Raw genomic sequence first — 23,060 nt, forward strand, 5'->3', positions numbered from 1 at the left:
TGTTAGCCATAGTCTGCTTCTATTACTAGGAACTAAAATAAATTTGATTTACGTAATTATATATAATAAGGCATGTTTTGACAGTGTCCCTCTGAACTAATTTTGTGTTTTTAAATAAACAAAATTAATAACTATCATTAGAGTTTTCAGATCTTTTATGCTTCCTTTAATCTATTTATTGTATGTATTTAATGTAAAAAAATTACAATTGTTGGAAATTAAAGTTATGTCATCTGCAAAGATGCTATAATAAAATATTAAAAGAAACATGATTATTACTGAACCAGATCACTGAATTTTAGTTTAATAGTTTTAACTTCTTTTACAAATTATAGGAAATGAGGTTGTTCATTATTCCATAAAACTACTTCTTGTTATGACAGATTGAATGGGGCCCTGAGTTAGATATAACTGCATAAATGCAAAAAGGCAAAAGGGACCTAATTGAAGATATTATTAGAAAATAAAATATAGCAAATTAATTAAACAATGCAAATATCAATAACAATAGCTATGCATTTTTAACACTTTATGTTTTAATATTACCCTTACAAAGGTTAGTCAAAACACATACTAAATTTTTATGCCAATTTTTTTTCCAGGGTGGTTATTTATCCAGCAAATATAAACTATCATGAATGTTTACTCATTCATCTGGCAAACAAGTATTTAAACCCTACTTTATGCAAGGCATCATGCTAGGTGCTAAGAAAAATACAATGATGAAGAAGAAAACTTTCTTGCCTTTGAGAAATACAAATTAAAATTACAATAAGGTATCATCATATACCAGTCAGAATGGCTATTATTATAAAGTCAAAAACAACAGATGTTGGCCTGGATGCTGAGAAAAGGGAATGCTTATCCACTGTTAGTGGGAGTGTAAATTAGTTCAACTTCTGTGGAAAAGAGTATGGAGATTTCTCAAACAACTAAAAATTAAACTACTATTAGGTCCAGTAATTTCACTACTGGGAATCCACCCAAAGGAAAATGAATCAATATACAAAAATATATCTGCATTTTCACTACTGGGAATCCACCCAAAGGAAAATGAACAATATACAAAAAGATATCTACATTTGTATGTTTATTGCAGCACTACTCACAATAGCAAAGTCACAGAACCAACATAAGTATCTATCACTGGTTGACTGGAGAAAGAAAATATGGTAAATATTTATCGTGAAATACTACACAGCCATAAACAAGAATGAAATCATTTTTTTTTTTTTTTTCCAGCAACTTGGACGCAGCTAGAGGCTATCATTCTAAGTGAACTAACTCAGGAACAGAAAATCAAATACCTTCTAAGTGGAAGGTAAACAACAGGTACACATGGGCATACAAATGAAAAGAATAGACTAGGGACTCCAAATGGGGGGAAGGTGGAAAGAGGGTAAGGGTTAAAAAACTAACTGCTGTGTACTATGCTCAGTACCTGAGTAATGGGATAATTATTAACCCAAACCTCAGCATCACACAATAAGCCCAGGTAACAAACATGCATATGTATCGCCTGAATCTAAAATAGAAGTTGCAATAACAATGATAAAGAAAAAATTTCCTGCCTTCAAATACCTAGCAGGGAGATAAGAAAAGAAACAAAGCCGGGGCGCGGTGGCTCAAGCCTGTAATCCCAGCACTTTGGGAGGCCGAGACGGGCGGATCACGAGGTCAGGAGATCGAGACCATCCTGGCTATCATGGTGAAACCCCGTCTCTACTAAAAATACAAAAACTAGCCGGGCGAGGTGGTGGGCGCCTGTAGTCCCAGCTACTCGGGAGGCTGAGGCGGGAGAATGGCCGAAACCCAGCAGGCGGAGCTTACAGTGAGCTGAGATCCGGCCACTGCACTCCAGCCTGGGCGACAGAGCGAGACTCCGCCTCAAAAAAAAAAAAACAACGTTAACATATAGACTGAATGTTAAGAATGTTAAGAGAGATATAAATTCAAAATAATATGGGACTTAGATTAAAGAAGAGGGAAACCAAGTTAAATTAAGATAATTATGAGAGGATTAACTAATAAGATGGCTTTAACATGAGGAATTGGATAGGAAAGGATATTTTGAAAGGTGGAGGTCATTCTAGTTACCTGTAATTATATGAGCGACAACCTTGTTGCTGAAGTATGGAGTACTCTGAAACCAGCATCCAGGGATTGTAACTGGAGTCTGGCTGTGAAGGAGGTAATCACCTTCCACCAATAATAAAATCTTCTCCAGTGAAATTTATTATCTACATGATGTTACACCAAAACTAATAGAGTTGTTTTCATTCACTCAGTATATTTTCTCTCTTCCCATTATCTCTTAAAATCATTACAAACAGGATTTAGTCTCTATCGTGTAGCCAGGTTACAATGACATCCACACTGTTAAATCCAATAAGCAATTATTTGTTCACAATTAACTATCAGTAGCATTTGAACACTTGATCGCCTCTCTTCCTAAAAATCTTTTGTTTCAGTTGGCTTCCAGGTAACACCATATCTTGTTTTTTCCTCCATCATCCAATGGACACTCTTTCTTGTCTATTTTGGCATTGTTTTCCCCCACCATTTATTGGTAAAGTATCCCAGGGCTTAGTCCCTGGGTGGTTTCCTTCTTGCTTACTTCCCTTTGTGATATCATCAGTGTCAAGGATTAAACGTCATCTGTAAATTTTGGACTCCAAAATGAACATCAAATTATGGATCCTTAATTCTAAACTCATATATATCCAATTTCCCTTTAACTATATTTACTTTAGTTATCTGTAAGACATTTCAAAGCTGCTCCTCTGATTTCTTTCCCAATCCAAACCACCTTTAATCGGACTCTTCCTCTTTGTAGTTAAAAACAACCCCATGGCCGGGCGCGGTGGCTCACGCCTGTAATCCCAGCACTTTGGGAGGCTGAGGTGGGCAGATCACGAGGTCAGGAGATCGATACCATCCTGGCTAACACGGTGAAACCCCATCTCTACTAAAAGTACAAAAAAATTAGCCGGGCATGGTGGCAGGCACCTGTAGTCCCAGCTACTCGGGAGGCTGAGGCAGGAGAATGGCATGAACCCGGGAGGCGGAGCTTGCAGTGAGCCAAGATTGTGCCACCGTACTCCAGCCTGGGCAACAGAGCGAGGAAAACACACACACACACACACACACACACATACACACACACACACACACACACAAACATTCTTCTACTTACTCATGAGAAAACTCATTAAAGCCTCTTATGAATAGTCTCTTTCTTCCACTCCTCCTTTCTCCCAGATCTTCTTGATACTAGCTACAAAATATATCCAGAATTTGATCATTTGTCATCACTATCACTGCTGCCACCCTGATCAAAGTCTATAATCTCTTACCTAAGTATTTTCCTAGCTTTTGTGCCTGCTTTCCTTTATTCTATTGTCAATACCACGGCCAAATTGATCATGTTAAGATATAAGTCAGATTATAAGCTTATTTTTGTCAAAAACCATGCAATAAATCCCTATTCCCTCAGAGTAAGAACGAAAGTCCTTACAACAGTTCACCTGCTGTTGCTCTATCTGAAACACTCTTTTTGCAAATATCTTCAGATCTTCAGATTTACTTCTCATGATGATCAGTTTTATGTGTCAACTTGACTTGACTTCAGTACCCAGTCATTTAGTCAAACACTAATGTAAGTGTTGCTGTGATGATGTCCTCTAGATATGATTAACATTTAAAGTCAACTGAATTTAAGTAAGGATTACCCTAGCTAGTCCCAAATACCTTGTAAGCAATGCAGCTGCAATTGCAATAATACACTCTCTCTACCCCCACCTATATATATGTGATGGTTAATACTGAATGCCAACATGATTGGATTGAAAGATACAAAGTATTGACCCTGGATGTGTCTGTGAGGGTGTTACCAACAGACATTAACATTTGAGTCAGTGGGCTGGGAAAAGTAGACCCACCCTTTATCTGGGTGGGTACAATCTAATCAGCTGCCAGTGCAGCTAGAATATAAGCAGGCAGAAAAATGTGAGAAGAGAGACTGGACTGACCTCCCAGCCTACATCTTTCTGCTGTGCTGGATGCTTCCTGCCCTTGAACATCACACTCCAAGTTCTTCAGTTTTGGGACTCGGACTGGCTCTCTTTGCTCCTCTGCTTGCAGACAGCCTATTGTGGGATCTAGTGATCACTTAAGTTAATATTTAAGAAACACCCCTATATATCGTATATATAGGAGGTATGTTTATATATATACATATATATACACATAGATATATAGGAGATATGTGTGTGTGTATGTCTCCTATATATCCTATGAGTTCTGTCCCTCTAGAGAATCCTAATACATTTTACATATATTCAGTTCTTATTATTCATGGTAGTGATGCTCTATAAAGTCACCATGAGCACTGAATTAAACAATACTAAACCATTGCTCCCATGTGAAATACAAGGTTAAGTATTAGATCAACCAGTCAATACATACCTTTATTTCATGTGTGTTCCTGTTTAAAGACACCTTTAAAAATATATATTGCCTCACTGCTGTTTGGTTGGTTGGTTAAAAACAAAGGTAAAAAAATTGAAAAACAAGTAAAAACATGTATTGTTGATTCGTTAATGTTGAATTAACAGCCAACAGCACTATAACTCAGGCGTGAATGAGGCTTATCTAACACACATATTTTCTCCTCAAAGCATCTCATGTACTTTTTGCACTTAGGAGTACTAGATAGCACCTTACATTGGGGAGGATTTTAAACAGTGAAATTGCCAACAAAGAAAGGACAATAATATGAAAAAAGGGGCACTAAATATACCATGAGAAGGATAATTTTTAATGGTAGAAGAGCTAATACAAGAAGGCTTAGTGTTGCCTTGTTTGACCTCACCTGGGAACATTAGTGTTGGGTGACTCAAACTTTTTGCCACTCTGTGCATTTCCAAAAATGACAACAAAAGTGTCGTTATTATTGATTTATGTTATATTAATTTGAGGATTACAAATAAATTTTATTGAGTAGGTAAATTCACAAATATGGAATCTGCAAATAATGAGGATCAAATACACACACACACACACACACACACACACAATCTATCTGTCTGTCTCATCATACTCTCTCTTCCTCTCTGCCTCACTCTCTTGTAGGATATTTATAACCTGTTTCATTCTGTTTCTGTGGTAGAAACCTACCCGATACACTCCTCATTCATCTTTTTCAAGTCTTTGCTCAAATTTCACTTCTTAATGAGTGCCATTCTCAGTGCCCCGATCTTCTTTGCCCTGCTTATTTATGTACTTTTTATAGCACTTACCATGTTCTAACATTATATAGTATGTTTATGAGGCATATTTATTCATTATTTATTTTGTTTATTTTTTATTGTCTGTCTCCCTTGATTCAATGTAAACCTCACAAGAAAAGGATTTATGCCTGTTTTTTCACCGATATATTGCCATTACTTGGAATTATATTTGTAATGTAATAAGTGCTACTAAATATTTTTGAGTGAATAAATGAGGTGCTTAATACAAACATTGAGCTTTAAAATGATTTGCTATTGTTTTCTATGAACTTAAAATCAGATTGCTGCTTCTACATTTATTTGTTTTAGAAATTCTGAGGTAGACCACATGACGCCTACTTAAATCTATCCAGTGGCTATCTCTAACAAGTATATCTCATTTCCTGATAGCTAAAATTTGAGAAACTGGCAGTATATCCAGGTGGGGCATTTAATAAACAAGTTTTACCATCAAGAGTGTAACTAAGAAAAGGGAAAATGTTAGACATAAAGAATTAGAAATAGTTTGTATAAAAATGATTTGCTGAAACTGTATACAAGATCTCTTCCTGAGAAAAGATGTAGAGACAATTTGATAAGAGCAGAGAAAAAATAAAAGGGAGACTAGAGAAATTCTAAGATCAAATATATTTAAAGGATAGGAGAAAAATGAGACAATTAAAGATATAGTGAAGAACACACTGTAGCTAGCTAGCTGTCTATCTACCTATCTATCTATCTATCTATCTATCTATCTATCTATCTATCTATCTATCTATCATCTATCTATATTATCTATCTGTCTCTATTATTAATCTATCATCTATCTATCTACCTATATATGTATCTATCTCTATCATCTATCATCTATTATCTGTCTATCATCTATCTATTTCTCTATCATCTATCTTTATCATATCTATCTATCTATCTATCTATCATCTATCTATCATCATTTATCAACCAGTAGAGAAAACAAATTAATTTCTTTTTACATAGAGTGTTTAGCCTTGACAAGGACAAATATTTCTTCCCTAAAAACATTCTGTATCTTCATTAAAACAATAGTCATTTTTAGTGCTCTCACAGAATTTATAAATGTATTGAAAATGAAAGGAGCATCACCAAAAAAAGCTGACTTTCTTTCAGGGATATTTTTGAATTTCGGTAGTAGGGAAGTCTAGGGGCTAGTCCAGAAGCGAAAGCCATGCTGCAGGGCTGGATAAGTGATAGCCTGAGTTAAACACGCAGTCTCTCTTCACAACATTGACAGCTTTTGGACTTTCATAAACTGGGCGCTAAAGAAACCAAAAGTTAAAGGAAGAAATTTTTGCTAGGTTTTTACTAAAAATGGAACTCAGTCCTAGCCCAGATCAGTTTTTGATTTGACTGCAATAGTCATCCTTTCAGGCTATTTTACTACAAGAGGAAAGAGGAGAATCATTGCGGGTGGAAGATATTCTCTGAATATATACAGGTTTTTGTTTGTTTGTTTGTTTTAATAATATCTTGCTTGAAACAAAAATATATATATATATATACTATATATGTCTGAATCCCTTTGGGTTTCTACAACAAAATGCCGGAGACTGGGTAGCTTATAAGCAACAGAAATTTATCACTCACAATAGTGGAGGCTGGGAAATCAAAGATCAAGATGCTGGCAGATTCAATATCTGATGAGGGCACATTTTCTGGTTCATAGATGATATTTTCTTGCTGTGTCCTCACTTGGGGGGAAGAGAGGAGCTGGCTTTCTGGGGTTTCTTTTACAAGGGTATGAATTCCTTTCATGAAGCCTCTGCATAATCACCACCCAATGACCTCTTACACCTTTTAGGTTAGGGGTTCAACACATAAATTTGGGAGAGAAATACACAAACTTTCATTACATAGAAACATCCCAATATGGAAAAAATGTGATTAATAATAAAGAGAAAGAATAAACAATTGAAGCATAACCTAACATGGTCCAGAGATTAGAGTTAGCAGCAATAACTAAAATAGCATCATTAATATATTAAAGAAAGGAAAAATGAACTAAATAGATGAAGTATATAGAGAATAAAATCTATCAAAATTAATCAGATGGAAATTATGGAATTGAAGTGTTTAATATCTAAAGTCAAGAACTCATTGGATTGATTTAACAACAGATGTAGGAAAAAAATGAACTCAAACACAGATCGATAGAAAACATTCAATGTGAACTGCAAAATGAAAAAAAGGAGAATAAAAAAGAGGATGTAAAGTATAAAATATTTGGAGCACAGGGAAATTTAGATTTTGCTAAGTAACCTACTACAACCAAACTTAGTATTTTAAAACAATAGCAATTCATTATTTCTTTACAATTATGTGGGTTGATTGAATGGTTCTTTGAGTCTGTGCAAGCTTGAATAATCTCTCCTGGGCTAGATTTTATGCATCTGAATCTAGGACAGTTTCCCATGTCTGGTATTTGGCAGGCTGTCTGACGGTGGGTAGCCAACTATTGGTTGGAGTATCTTGTGTCTCCTCTTCCTGGCCTTTTCTTCTCCAGGAGATTAACTCAGATTTATTTACATGATGATCTCAGGATTCTAAGCATGTGAGAGAGGAAAAGCTCTAACGCTCAAGTGCTTTTCAAGCATTTGCTTGGATCAAAATTGTCCAATGCCTGAAGTCATTCAAATAGCCAAGTCCAGATTTAAAGAGAAGAGAAACAGACTTCACTCCTAATAAGAGGAGCAACAAAATCCTTGCAAAAAGTGTGAATGTCCTGCATGAATGTATAGATGACAAAATAAGATGACTATTTTTTCAGTCTACCACAACCTGGAATTAAAATCTTGGAAGGCAAGGAGGAAAAAATTAGATCAAATGCAATATTTAAAAAGTTAAAAGCTGAAAATTTTATAACAATGTGAAAATATACCACATTCCCGATTTTAAAAGACCAGAAAACCACAAGCAGAATGATTTTTTAATAGTTAATCAGTTAAACAAATCAAAAGAATTATCTAAGTACATGTTAGTTACACTGTTGAAAAACAGAGATAGTCTTAAAAGTAGCCAGAGAAGTAAGAAACATCACCCTCAAAGAAACAATAGTAAGATGATGACTAACTTCTGAAGCAATATTGTGAAAACCATAATATAATGCAGAATATTTTTAGAGCATTTAAAAATAAGTATCTGTCAGAAGTAGAATAAGTAAGTATTGCTAAAGATGCGGAACAATTAGAACACATGCATATTAAGTGGGTGTGTGTACTGGTAAAATTACTTTGAAGAACTACTTACCAATACATACATAAACCAAGTATGTAGCTTTCCTGGGACTCAGCAATTTTACTTTTAATCATATATCCCTCCAAAAACGAGGACATATGACCAACAAAATATATGTACAAGAATGTTCATAACAGCTTTCTTCATCATAGTTACAAATCTGAAACAACTTAAGTATGCATCAAAAATAAGATGGCTAAATATATTATTTTTCATACAATGAAATACCAGGGTTTTTTTGGTTTTTAATATTTATATTTATTAATTTTATCCTATATGCACAAAAAACGTGTGGCCCATACACAAGTTATCCTTAATCACTTAAGTAATGAATTTTCTCTGCTTTTATACAGGAAAAAGAGGAAGCAGCCTCCCCTTCTTCTTTAAAAAGAGGGAGAATAAACTTTGAACCTTGGAGAAGAAGTGGAAAGGATACTGAGTTATTATTCTAACTTTTTAAAATACAGTATTTTCTTGTCTTTTTTCTTTTTTTCTTTTGAGATAGGGTCTTACTCTGTTGCCCAGGCTAGAGGACAGTGGGGTGATTAAGGCTGACTGCAACCTCTGCCTCCTGGGCTCAAGCGATCCTCCCACCTCAGCCTCCTAAGTAGCTGGGACTACAGGAACATGCCACCACACTTGGCTAATGTTTTTGTAGAGACAGGGTTTCCCCTTGTTGCCCAGGATGGTCTCAAACTCCTGAACTCAAGCAATCTACCTGCCTCAGCCTCCCAAAGTGCTAGGTTTACAGGTGTGAGTCACCGTGCTCAGCTTTGGAATACAATTTAAACCTCTCCAAGGGCCAGATGTCTTCAGATTTTAAACCTAAAGACTTTGCCAGAGTTTTGTGCTTCTTTTTCTCTTGATACGTAAACATATACTTTAGGACCTAGGTAAATCTTTCTGGAGTTCTCTATCTAAAAAATTGTAAATTCCCATCCCAAGGCTTGGTCTCAGCCCAGAATCCTGTTTCCAGGTAAAATTTCTTCAGAAATCTCCCACTCTAGAAATACAAACATTTTTTCTGTACATTTCACAACTACACAGCAATATGAAAGAATAAACTACTTCTAAACTCAGTAAAATGAATGAATCTCACAGATATATAATGAGAAAAGAAATGAGAGAGCAAAGAATGTGTACTTTATGATTCTACTTATATGAAATTCAAGAAGAATAAAGCTAACATATGGTGACAAAAGTCAGAAAATTGTAAAATTGTACTCTCTGGAGAGGGAGGTGAATGAGAAAGCACTCATAAAAATTCTGGTGCAGAAAATTTTTAAGATAAATATGTGTGGTGGTTGCTTGCTGTGTTTATAAGTAACATTCAGTGAATTTTACACTCAGAGTTTTTGTACTTTGTTGTAAGTTATATTTCAATAAAAATATTCCTGAATAGAGTGTTTTAGGTAAAGTAAGAGGTCGTGTTTTCTTGTAGAATGAATCCATATAGTTTTATTTATTTTTGTCCAACAGTGCTTGTTAATCTTAGTAAATTTTTCTTAAAAATGAGAAGCTTGATTTACCAGAGGATGAGGTGGTGAAAGATGTGATAAAGAGTTCTTATTTATGATGATTGCTTTTGATTTAAGTTCATCACATAATTTAGGGTAGGTAAAAAAAACAAGGGTAGAAGATGGAGGAAGGCTCTACAAGAAAACTTTTAATAAAATTAAGATACATTTTTGAAGATTAGCTCAATCTTCTCAAATATTGAGATGCAGGAAACATTTTACATTTTGCAAAATGAGACCAGTGATACCACAAGCCTTAAATATTGACATTACTTACTGAAGGATATAGAGCTAGGATGTAGTCTGAGGTACAATAACAATGCCCTTGCGTAGAAATGCTAACAGTACCAAGATCTGTAGGACAAAAGTTTTGAAGCAGCCTAAACTGTTAAATAAATTCTGACACAAACAGAATATGCAGTACTAGGTAGAATAAAAATATTGGAAGACATGGAAAGATTGTCACCAAATGATACATCTAAAAATTATTTGCAGGGTTCCTTTGGCTGAATTGCTTAAAATGAATGCTGAGGAAGAGCTTGGCATTCGGAAGGCTTTAGGGATTCCACACAAAAACAGTGTCTTTAATAAATTGAGGGTGCAGGGCTAGGCAAAGGGGAAAGTTGAACTGTATAATACAGTCCAACAGAAGATTTAGTTGATTGCATAGGACATTCTTCAACTAGGATGCTCCTCAGAGCCTCTGAATTAAGACAGGAAATTCAGTCTTCTGTACCCCTATGTAGACTAGCTATTGAATAAAGGTTGTCCCAGGGAAGGGAGTTGAAACTTGGGCAAAGAAGCACCCTTCAGTAGGGTAGAGGACCATTAGGAGGGGTGTTGCTTGGACTTTGGTGGTAGGTTTGCACAGACCTGCTCACTCTGGAACAAGGGGGACCTCACAATAGCTGAGCTGCATGAATGCCTCAAAATTTTAGAGATATGCATGACATCACTGACTCCATTACAATCTACTCATTGGGCCACACAGATCTACTTGCATTTGAAACTTTTAGCCTATATAGACATGGATCCTCCAAGATCTTGATTTGTCTCTTTTCCTGGGGAAAAATACAAGGATGATTAGTGGGACAAACTGGAACCATGCCACTGCTGCTGTCCTTGGGGCCAAAACTGACGTTCACCATCTGCCTCCTTACTGTCCCTGCAGCTTTCTCTGTACTTCATATAGCACCTCTGCTAGTCAGTGTGGCTCAGTTCAGGGAGCTACTCAGACTCTTTTCTCTGAGGGTTGAATTTTCTGGTTACAATGCCTTCTCCAACTGTGTGTGCTATCTATTCCAATTTACTACCAGAATCAGGCAAGGGAATTGGCTGAGTTTGTTTATGCTGTATAACAAAACACCTGAGACTGAGTAACTTATAAATAATAGAAATTTACTTCTCCCATTCTGGAGGCTACAAAGTCCAAGATTAAGGCACTGTCAGTTTTGGTGTCTGGTGAGGGCTGCTCTGTCTTCCCAAGATGGCACCTTTTCGGCTGCATTCTCTGGAGGGCACAAATGTTGTATCCTCACAAGGTAGAAGAAATGGAAGGGCAAAAAGCACCAATGCTGTGTTCTCCAGCCTTTTTATGAAGTGGCTAATCCCTCAGATAACTCAGTTGTCTCCATCCAAAGTCTCAGGTGCCACACCTTTCCAATCAGGGCTCTATTCTTGGGAATACGAAGACTTGACAAGGTTGATAATTCAACTCACTGGAGCATTTTTATTAAGTCTTGGGCCTAATCCTTATTCTTTTCTGTCCTCCAGATTTATATGCTCTCTTTATATGCTGCTAAGGGAGCCTCTGGTTTTCACACACTGGTTAAATGGATTATTGATCCTCAGCCTTGTGTTGTTTCTTTTTCTAGTGTTTTAATAGCACCCACCAACAGTCATCCAATTTCATAGTCCTTATTATTACTCCTTCCTCTATACTTTTCAAATGCTTGAGTTGATGTACCAGTCAATGTATTCTCTTAAACCAGTATTTGATTCCAGTTTATAACCAGTGAATGTTTTAACAATTGCTCTACTACAACATGACATGGGCTAAGCACTTCATCTATTATCCACCTCCCACCAATAATAAGGTCTTCACTGAGGGCCAAGTAATTAGTAACCCAACTTCAAAATCCCATTTTCAAATCTGTTTCCTAAAATTATTCCTGGCTTGTAAAACATTTAAATGGCAAACACAAATACGTAGTTATTACTAATTTAATAGAATTTACTTAAATAGCATGAAAACCTCTGGGTATACAAACATAAGCAAACGCAGCTTTTGTCCTCAAGTCACTTGTAAGTTACGAGGTTTGATAGACAAATAAACAATTATAAGTCAGAATGATAATCACTTTAGCACAAACTTGAGAATATTAATATTGTTATTATTAGAAGTTACAGTTCCTAAAAGCTACTGTTCAGATAAGCTGAGCTTCTGAGTGAAAATCTGTATTACCTGACTCCTTGAAAAAAGAGTCACATTGAGTAATAATGTGAAAAACAACTGGAAGTGGCAACATACTATATTCTGTAATACTTGTCTTTCGTGCTTCCCTATTTATGGTAAAATAGATAAGAAAAAATTGAAGCTAACCAATACTTGGAAAGTTCTCCACTTCAGGATATCCACTGATCAGAAAAATACTAATGTATTGCTACTCCATTTGAAGGAATGTCAACCAACTGCTAATTTTTATCCTTCCTTAAATTAGGCAGTAACTGGTAGAAGAAAAAGTCGGATGAAACAAGCCAAGTAGGGATTTTCTTAAATTGACATCTAGGAAACCACACTGCTAACTTACATAAGTTCCAGGTGTAGAAGCAATTCTCTCGTATAGGATTTAACAGCAGTAAATCTATTAGCTTTTGATCTTTGAAGAGTCAGTTCAACATCTTAAGGAAGGTAACGAGCTTTGTGCCTGCTCCTCAATTGGAAGAAGTATGATTGATCTAAGGAAAAAAGGTTGTTATTCTCTCAGCTCATTTACAAAATGCTTTGACACAGTATATATCTTCTAAAGGAGTTGTTAAACATGCAAATACTATAAAAGACAATATAGTCCCACTTTCCAACACCCCAAGGGTGGCCCAGTTAGTGCAGTGGACATATACTATGTAGATATTTCAGCCCTGTTCTTCAGACTGCTTAGTTAATTTTGCTTGTCATTTTTTAGTTCCCAGGAAGCTCTTGGAATTGGTAAATTGCATGTTTATTACTTTAAAAAAATAGGTAAAATGAAGATGTAATTGGAAGGGTTTTTTTGTTTGTTTTCTTTTTTGGCTTTGATTTTGAGTAACAAATCTAATTTTCAACATGTAAACTTATCATTATATATTGTGTATGGGTTCATGAGTTTAAGTTTTAAAATTATAATTTTGCACAGCACAAGCTTTCAGTTACAAAGAATGTTTTACTATATTTTTTAGGCATTCCTTTGTTTTGATGTTATCACAAAATCTCATTTCTCTGCTGTTTCCTGTTGCAGTATGGTAAACTACTTCATTTTGGTGATTACTTTTTCTTTCTTGTAACTGATTACAAGCCAAATTATAAAATGCTGGAAGCATCCAGGCTTAAACCAGTTTTCAACTTTAAAGCATGAAAAGCCTGTAGTAAGGATTTAATGAATTTCCTATTCTTTTCTTTATATTCTATACTAGAAGTTGAGGCCTATAGCTGTTCTTGTTTGTCAGGTGAATTTAATACCAGGCTTGAGATTAAGACATAAGATTTCTAACTGAGATTCATTTATCAACCCCAAGTATTGCCGTGGAGCTTCTCAGACCTAAAATGTAAAAACAAAACAAAAACAAGACAGAGCAACAACAAGAAACTAGTAGCATATTACTCTTGTAAATGTGAAAAAGAGACTATAATTATTTCACTAATAAAAAAGAGATGCAACATATAAATGGATGACTGTATTGACGTTTTTATGTTTTTTCTTTAGATATAATCAAAGTGACAATCATGCATCAACAGGCGATAGCATCATTACAAAGAGGTTTTTGGGGTTTTTTGTTTTGTTTTTTTGTTTGTTTGTTTTTAACTTGGGCTATTGTGGACACCATAACATCGTGGTTAAGAAGAATCTTAGGAGTCAGACCATCTGGGTTCACATCCCAGGTTTTCCATTTGTAATCTCTGTGATCTTGAGCTAATTATCTTCTCTAAATCTTAGATTCATATTTGTAAAATAGGAGATATGAGAAATTATTAATAGCAATCATTACACTGATCTCACAGAGTTGCTGCTAAATTTAAAAGAGCTCATGTACTAAAGCATTTACCAAATGATTTGCACTAAATTTTAGTTAAAAAAAAAGTATTGGAAGATCTGTAGATTGCAAAATGGCTGTTTTTCTTCTCTATACCCTACCTTTCCCATGTAACTTTCCATTTCCACTCTGACTGTGGCCATATGACTGGTTTTGGCCAATTGATGCTGGCTAGGGTGATGTATTAAAATACTTGAGAAGCCTTGTGCAATTGGGTTCTCTCCCTCTTGTGTTTCTGACTTCCTCAAATGAACATACCTTGACTAGTCTGATGAAGGAAAAGAAAGACAAAGAGCAGAGCTAAATTGCTCCAGTTGATGTCATTGTAGATAACTGTTAGCAGCTTTCAGACATGTGAATAAACTGGGTCAAGATCAGCAGAGCTACCTATTCAACACCCACCAATAGGTACTCTTTGTTGTAGTCCACCACTGAATGTTTTGAGTTTCGTTTTTCTGTTTTTTTATTTTGTTTTGTTTTCTTTTTGGACATCCCTCTTCTGGGATACAGGTTTATCATATTTGTCATTATATTAGGATCTAAACCAAGTATCTCCTTAACAAAAGAGTAAGTTTTAGCTATGAAGGTAATACTCTTGTTGATTGCTGTGATAGACTGTGTTCACATATTTCTTCAATGGAATTCAGTCTGAATTTAACTATTGAGAGTACATGATAAACTGCTTATACTTATGTTTGCAGTTAGCTCACTCATAAGGATGTAAGCACATAAAATTACATTATATTATATAGCACAATAATAGGTTAGTGTGCCTTCAACTATAAATTCATTTTCTCAAAAAATAGAAATAGATCTGTATAAAGAAGGGAGTAGTTTGGAGTTTACAAATCATTTGTATTTCTATTGCTTCATTATTTTTGAATTTTTGTACCAGCACGAATGCCAACCAATTCAATATAATCCAAATTGTAAATAATACACCAGAAAATTTATTAGCAAATATGTAAACACCAAGATGAACTTTTTTTTTTTTTTTTTAATTTTTGCAACGAAGTTTTACTCTGTCACCCAGGCTGGAGTGCAATGGCGCCATCTCTGCTCACTGCAACCCCCCGCCTCCTAGGTTCAAGTGATTCTCCTGCCTTAGTCCCTCAAGTAGCTGGGATTGCAGGTGTGCACCACCAGTAGAGACGGGGTTTCACCATGTTGGCCAGGCTAGTCTTGAACTCCTGACCTCAAGTGATCCATCCGCTTTGGCCTTTCACAGTTCTGGGATTACAAAAGGGATGATTTAAAATATTTGTAGTTTTTTTTTTTTTTTTTTTATAAATAGCTCATTATGAAAAAGGAAGAAAAACACAAATGAATACTAAGATCAGCTTTTGGATGGCTAAATAAGAAGTTATTGTAGAATATGCAACAAGAGTGGGTAGGTATATGGATCTGGAGCTAAGGAGAGATAATTGACTTAATAATGCAGCTATAATGTTTAATATGGATCTTAAGGTGAAGGAAATTGTGGAATATAATTAAAAATAATAAAATGTAGAACTCTAAAACACAATTCTTAAGAAGCAAGATGAGAAAGAAAAGCCAAGCAATGAAACTGAAGCTTAATAATCCAAGAAGTAGAAGAATGATAGAGACACAATTGGAAGAGATTGTTAAAACAATTGTTATAACCATAACTTGGCACACTGTACAGCAAGTTAAGCTAAAATTAGGAATAAGAAGTGACCACTGTGTTTAGTAATTTGGGTAGTGACTTCAGTAAGATCAGGTTTGATGTGAAAAATATGGATTTGTCTGAAAGCAGGATGAAGCAATACACAGGGCAAAAGCAAACGAAGACTATAGTAATCATGCATATAAATAAATGTAGTAACACAGACAAGAGCTAAAGTGCAATGGTATTAGGGAAGGATTTTGTTTGTTGGTTTAGCATGAAAGATGGTTAATCGGCTTTCTATGATTTAGAGAACAATTAGCGGAGGGGTATCATTGCACACAGAGAGAAAAATAGAATTAATTGATAGCAAGATTTTTCCTCAAGAGATATGATGCGATGAAACTAGATAATACTCAGGAAAAAGATTTTAATAGGAACCCAAGACAGGACGACAAATCACTCTACTTCCTTTATAAAAAGTAAAGAGATAAAATTGTAAAGATGAATAAAGATTGAGAGAGATATAAGCAGTAGGATAATAATTCATAGAAATTAATGTCTAATAGGCAGAATTTATCTAGGGAGCATGACATAAAGTCATCAGGAGAGAGAGAGACAAGGAGAGAGGAAAGAGAGAGATAAACAGAATGAAAGAAGAGAGAAGAATGAGGTAGAGATAGGGAAAAAGGAGAGAGAGACTGGAAATAGAATGTAGAGAAAAGTGATAAAGGTCTAGGAACTGGTCTTAGGGGAGGAAGAGTTGCTGAATACCTGTGATGTCTCATTTATGTTTGAAGAATGAATATTTAGGGCAAAATACACAAGCTCATATAAACATGCCATATTCCTTAATGAAATAATTATCTTCCCCATTACTAGTATTATTATTTCAACCATGAAAATGAGAATCTGAAAGTTTTTGTTTGATTGTTTTCTAGATATTTTATTATAAGATAATATGAAAGTACTTTTAGCCATCATGAATGAGTCACAAAACATAATCAGATAAAGAGAAAATAAGCAGCTGTTATATACCCATAATTAAGGATCATATTTATCATAATAAGAAAGACATTTCTGGACAGATTTTTTGAATGTGCTATGTATCTATATACATAAATGTACTTTTGAAGGCAATTTGAATCTATGAATAAATATTTTCCCAACTACAATGATAAAAATTATACTTATAGCATATAATTTGTTAGGCATTGTAAATCATGGGAATTTGAATTAAAAATGATATGCACACCATATACTAAAAGACATATATTACAGTTCTTATTTAAGGATAATAAGGAACTATGAAAGTCTGGCTAAGTGCCAAATAAATATTACTTTCCTTCAAGTAATGAGGGGCCAACACAGAATACAAAAACATTTGCTTAAACAAAATAGAAAACATCTTTGTATTTGACAACATAAACTAAACTACCCTAATCATAGCACAAAATATTTTCATTTTAACGCATACTAACACAATAGTGAAAGCATTCTGAATGGCTATGTTTATAAAAATCTATGCATTTTTGAACTTACTGCATAAATGATGCCACAGTTTTCCTCCCATCTAATGTGTTCATTAGTTCAGTTTCCATTTTTTAGCCAGAATTATAAAACTTCAACTAATCACAATAAAGCATAACCATCCATCTAAATGACGTTCTTAATTATTTTTGTTTCTATAGAGAGATTCTGGGTGGTATGTTGGCTGATCCTATTGCTTTGTAAATGGTAGAATTATTTTATTAATTTGCAGCAAACTATTCAAATGACTTAATTGGTTTCCAAGGCGCAGCTTTCTTTAAAGACTTATAGGGAGAAAACAAACTGATGAACAACGAAGGTCCAAGCTTTAAAGTCAATTATTGTATCAAATGCATTATTAAAGCATTCAAATAAAATGCAGTCTTGCTCCAGAGAGAGACGTGGAAGAAAAAAATGTCCCTATCATAATCTTTGTTCACATGCGCGTGTTGGGATTCATGAGATAAAGCATTACCGTATGCAAAGAAGAGAAGAAAAATAAATCTTGGTTGAAAAGAAAGAAGTGTTTCCCAAAGCAACAAATACAAAGAAAAGAACAGGTGGAGAAACGGAGTAGGGGTTGGCGGAACATTTGTTAGCAGAGGCAATTCTGTAACTCACTTCACTACTCACCGCTTGAGTGTGGTCTGTAAAAGGGACCCTGAAAAGTTTTGTCATGCAGAGTTGTGACGTGGTTACTGAGAATGAGCCAGAGGCTGGGACTTACAAGTACTCAGTGTACTTGTGAGGGAATAAGTATCTCAAGGAACTCACTTCAATAGGCCCAGAGACCAAAGTAGGCAGGGCTTCAGAAGCTACTTTCTTGTGTTCATTTGATGCTTCAGTCAGGCAGCCACTTATTAGGCAGCCGCTGAGTTCAGAACACAGCGATAGAGAATAGCTGTTAATGTGACCATGCGGGGTTTGGCCCCACTGCCACTCATCCCTGTGACCATAACCTCAATCAGAGATACAGCTGCGATCCCCATCGCATGTATGATCATAGGATGACTCCTGGCAAATTGGATGGAAAGGGAAAAAAAGAAAGGTTTTTCTTTTGCATTCAATTTTCTATGGTTATAGAGACCCAATCATTGTATCTTTTATGATTTGTTGAAAGGATTCAAGGTACAAGGGCTATTGTGGCAGATGTCATACAGTATTCATAAGGCATCATATAGGGAAATAGAGAGAGAGGCCCAACAGTCCAACCAGCTTGCTTGATCTCTCTACCCCCCATCACTTTCGATATGTCGAATGTCTCTGTCCTGGTGTCTCTTCCTCGTGAGAAAACACAAAAGGCAATGAATAACCCATTATCCACATCATAAATTTTAGACTCAGTTTTTGTCTGTGAAAATGAATAGCTATCTTTGGAGCCAATTTTAGAAGTCATAAGTTCCAGGCCCTGTTGTCACTTACTATCTGAACTTGGACAAGTCATTTAACCTCTCTGAGCTCAAGGTGCCACATCTGTGAAATTGAAATAATAATAGCTAACTCACAGGGTGCTGGGGGTCAAATGCTATACTGTAAGTGAGTAGGTTTGGGAAGCTGTAAAGCATAGTACAGTTTAAAGTATTACTAGCCATAGTTGCTCTTATCTGGCACACCAGGTAAGTAAAATTGAAATTATTTCCATATGCTCCTTTTAATGAGTCAAAATGAAGTTTATCCATGGAAAAGATTATCCTTAAGTGCCCAGGACTGTAGATGGATAACTATCTTCATGACTTAAATGGTTCCATCTTAATCTTTAAATAAATAAAATACCCATAGAGAGAGAGATTATTGACTACAGTGTCTAACGGGCTTTATTCATTTCGAAGAAGAGAATCTTGATAGCTGTAAAGCAAGGTGTTAAGGACTAGATAGCTATATCACTTTTTTTCTAACCTAAGTTTCATATTGATATTTGAGGTCAGTTAGGCAGATTCATCTGAGACCTTTGACAATAATTGTTTGCAACATGGGCAAAAACATTTAACAAGAAAATATTCACAGACATTTCACTCCCACCACCAAGATTCTTCAAACTTTAAAGACAAATCTGTCTTTGCCTGAAGAGATTCTTCTCTCCTACTCTCAATAAAGAATTCTGGCTGGGCGCAGTGGCTCACATCTGTAATCTCAGCACATTGGGAGGCCAAGGCGGGCAGATCACGAAGTCAAGAGATCGAAACCATCCTGACCAATATGGTGAAACCTTGTCTCTACTAAAAACACAAAAATTAGCTGGTTGTGGGGGCACACGCCTGTAGTCCCAGCCAATCGGGAGGCTGCGGCAGGAGAATCGCTTGAACCCGGGAGGCAGAGGTTGCACTGAGCCGATATCATGCCACTGCACTCCAGCATGTCATGGCAACAGAGCAAGACTCTGTCTCAAAAAAAAAAAGAATTCTGCCATTGCCAGGTCAATTCCTGGAAGTTTGACATAGATAATTGAATCATGAGGGACAGAGTGAAAGGTGGGGGGAAAGAGAGAGAGGGATGAAGAAGTAAGAGGAAGAGAAGATAAAAAGAGAGGAGAGGTGAGAAGAGAAGGAGAATTGGAAAGGCAGCAATGGGTAACCTTTATCTCAAGATTAGCTTGTTGGAAAAATAAATAATAGACATAAAAAGGAAAAGGAAAAGGGCTAGAAGACATATTAAAAATTACTCAGCTTCTACAATAATTTGAATTGGTTGCTGAGGATGAGGAGAAACGAAAAGTTAGAGATAAGTAACTGTCACCAATTTATGCCATACTGAAAGAGTAAGAAATAGGAACAGAGGATCTATGGTATATGAGGCTGTACCTTGTGGAGCAGAGGTTCAATTTAAATTGCATCTATTCATTTATATATCCTGGGCTATACAGCACAAAGATATTATATAGTCCCAAATATATTTAGTTGATATTTTAATCTTTTCAATAAGGCCATTTAAACTCTTACAACAGAAAATCTTTCTGAGGATATTCCTTACCTATTTAAATTAGTTGAAATCAGTCAAATGTATACTTCAAAGCAAATATGCCTCATATAGGCATGTTTCACAGGAATTTACATTCTTATATGCTTTGCTTCCTCACTATGGTGGTCTCATACTGAAACAACAACAACAACACGAAAAAAACAAGAAACCAAAAGGCTTCACCAAAATTAACAGACAGTAAAAGTATGTTCTATTTTATCTAAAATATATTTACCTAAAATGGGCTATTTCATTTAAAATATCTGTTTTTTATTATTTTATTATATACTGTTAATTAATCTCGCTCTGTAAAGATCAATGTCTTATTACATTGCACTAAAAAATTAGCTTGTTAGTCTGGGAAAGTGACAACACTTTGAGATTTTTGTTTCACACGTAATAATATCCAACATTTATTTAGCACTTACTATACGTCAAGTACCATCCATCCAATATTTTGAAATCATTTTGTTGATCACTAATGGTCTCTTATTTAATTGAAACTATGGTTTAGCCACAGGGTATTGGTAAAGACAAAAACATTTTTAAGCTGGAAAGTAAAGTACTGTGTTATAGTTAAGAATGGGCCTCAGACATAATTGCTTCTCTTTATTTTCCAAGTAATTTGAAAGGTATTTCATTAGTCATACTGTAAGTGCAGCCAATAGAATTATTTTTTAGCTCTGAAAAACAAGTGTGTCTGAAATGCCGATATTTTGTTGATGCTGCCACTAATTCAAACCCCAGTATTTAATTAAATCTGAGAAAAAAATCTGTTGTTTATTCACTGCTAGGGACCACAGGTAAAAATGACCAATAATAGCAATACTGTTGGAAAAGTGTGTTTCTGATTATGATGACTCATGTTTCTTGGGAGAGTAAGTGGATGGATCATAGAGAGGTAAAGAACAGATGGCATTTTCTAGTCAATATTAGATGCTTTACACCTTGGTGGAAAATGAATGAGTATTATTTTATTGTAAATATACCATGCCTGGAGAAATTAAAAATCGACTGAGAACTATATTTTCATGCTAGAACTCTGTGTAGGCTATCTCTCTATAAGATAAAAGAGTATCATACAGGCAATTTGGCCTAAGAAACTAAAAATATTGATCCTCTCAAAACTCTGATACTAGGGAAGTTTAGAAGGCAAATTTAACCTTAACTCAAATAAACTTTCTTTTGGAAGAGTGACTTGATTTTTATTGACTTATAGCTTACTCACTTTCATTGCTTCTAAACAGTTTCCATCTCAACAGGTTATTAATACTGCCAACACTGTTTTACTTGAAAGAAAACTGGTGTGAAAATGTTGTGAAGTGAACACTATGCAGTTAACTGTCACAGAAAGTTACTATAGGTGAAAGAAGTTAAGAAGTTATTTGGAATATTGTTCTTCTATTTTTTGGGACATACAGGACTTTATTGTTCTGCTAGTATTAAGCATTTCTTTCCATTCTTCCTCACAAGAAGGCTTTTTTGGTTTATGTGGTCAGAAGGAAATGACCTGACTATTGCAACAAATGTGGACTAGAACTAGTAAAAGTGGAAAGCATGGTTCGTATTAAGAACAAAACACTATAAATTCCATTCATGTGTGTTATCTAAAACAAAGAATTCTATAAGCTGAAAAAATCAGGATCTGAGTATAAAAGTATGACTTAGTAATATGAGGAGCCTTTGAACTGGATTTCCTTTATCACTGGTTTGAATACTTGCCCTTTGAACCCACTTTTGAGATCTTTGATGGTATGTGAATGACTGTACAACTCTTCATGACAGAAATGTGCTTTTTCTAGGAGGATTGATGCTCTAACTTTTTCCTTATTTTATACTGTTCAGATGTTATCAATAGAATTACTTAATGGCTATTGTATGAAAAGATAACTTTAAAATGCTTTGGTTGGCATTAAATTTGCAGTAAGCTTTAATTAAGAAATTATATCAAGAATGTGTGAGTGAGAAGGCATTTTCTCCCTCTGGTTTTGAACTTACGTTCTTCGCATCCCTAGGGAAATCAAGCTTATCTGTTTGTTCCTTTGTTTCTAAGATGTTGAATCTCACTTTCTTTTTCTTTTGTTTTTTTAGTACATATATGTGCAGTTTATTTATTTATTTTACTTTAAGTTCTGGGATACATGTGCAGAATGAGCAGGCTTGTTACACAGGTATACGTGTGCCATGGAGGTTTGTTGCAGCTATTGACCCGTCCTCTAAATTTCCTCCCCTCAGCCCCCAAGCCCCTAACAGGCACTGATGTATGTTGTTCCCCTCTCTGTGTCCATGTATTCTTACTGTTCAACTCCCACTTATGAGTGAAAATATGTGATGTTTGGTTTTCTGGTCCCATGTTAATTTGCTGAGAATGATGGTTTCCAGCTTCATCCATGTCCCTGCAAAGGACATGATCTCATTCATTTTTATGGCTGCATAGTATTCCATAGTGTGTCATTGATAGACGTTTGGGTTGGTTCCACGATTTTGCTATTGTAAACAGTGCTATAATAAACACACGCATGTGTCTTTATAGTGGAATGATTTACATCCCTTTGGGTATATACCCGGTAATGTAATTGCTGGTCAAATGGTATTTCTGGT

The sequence above is a fragment of the Colobus angolensis genome, unplaced genomic scaffold (assembly GCF_000951035.1).
Source record: "Colobus angolensis palliatus isolate OR3802 unplaced genomic scaffold, Cang.pa_1.0 Scaffold41, whole genome shotgun sequence".
NCBI classification, from domain to species: Eukaryota; Metazoa; Chordata; class Mammalia; order Primates; family Cercopithecidae; genus Colobus; species Colobus angolensis.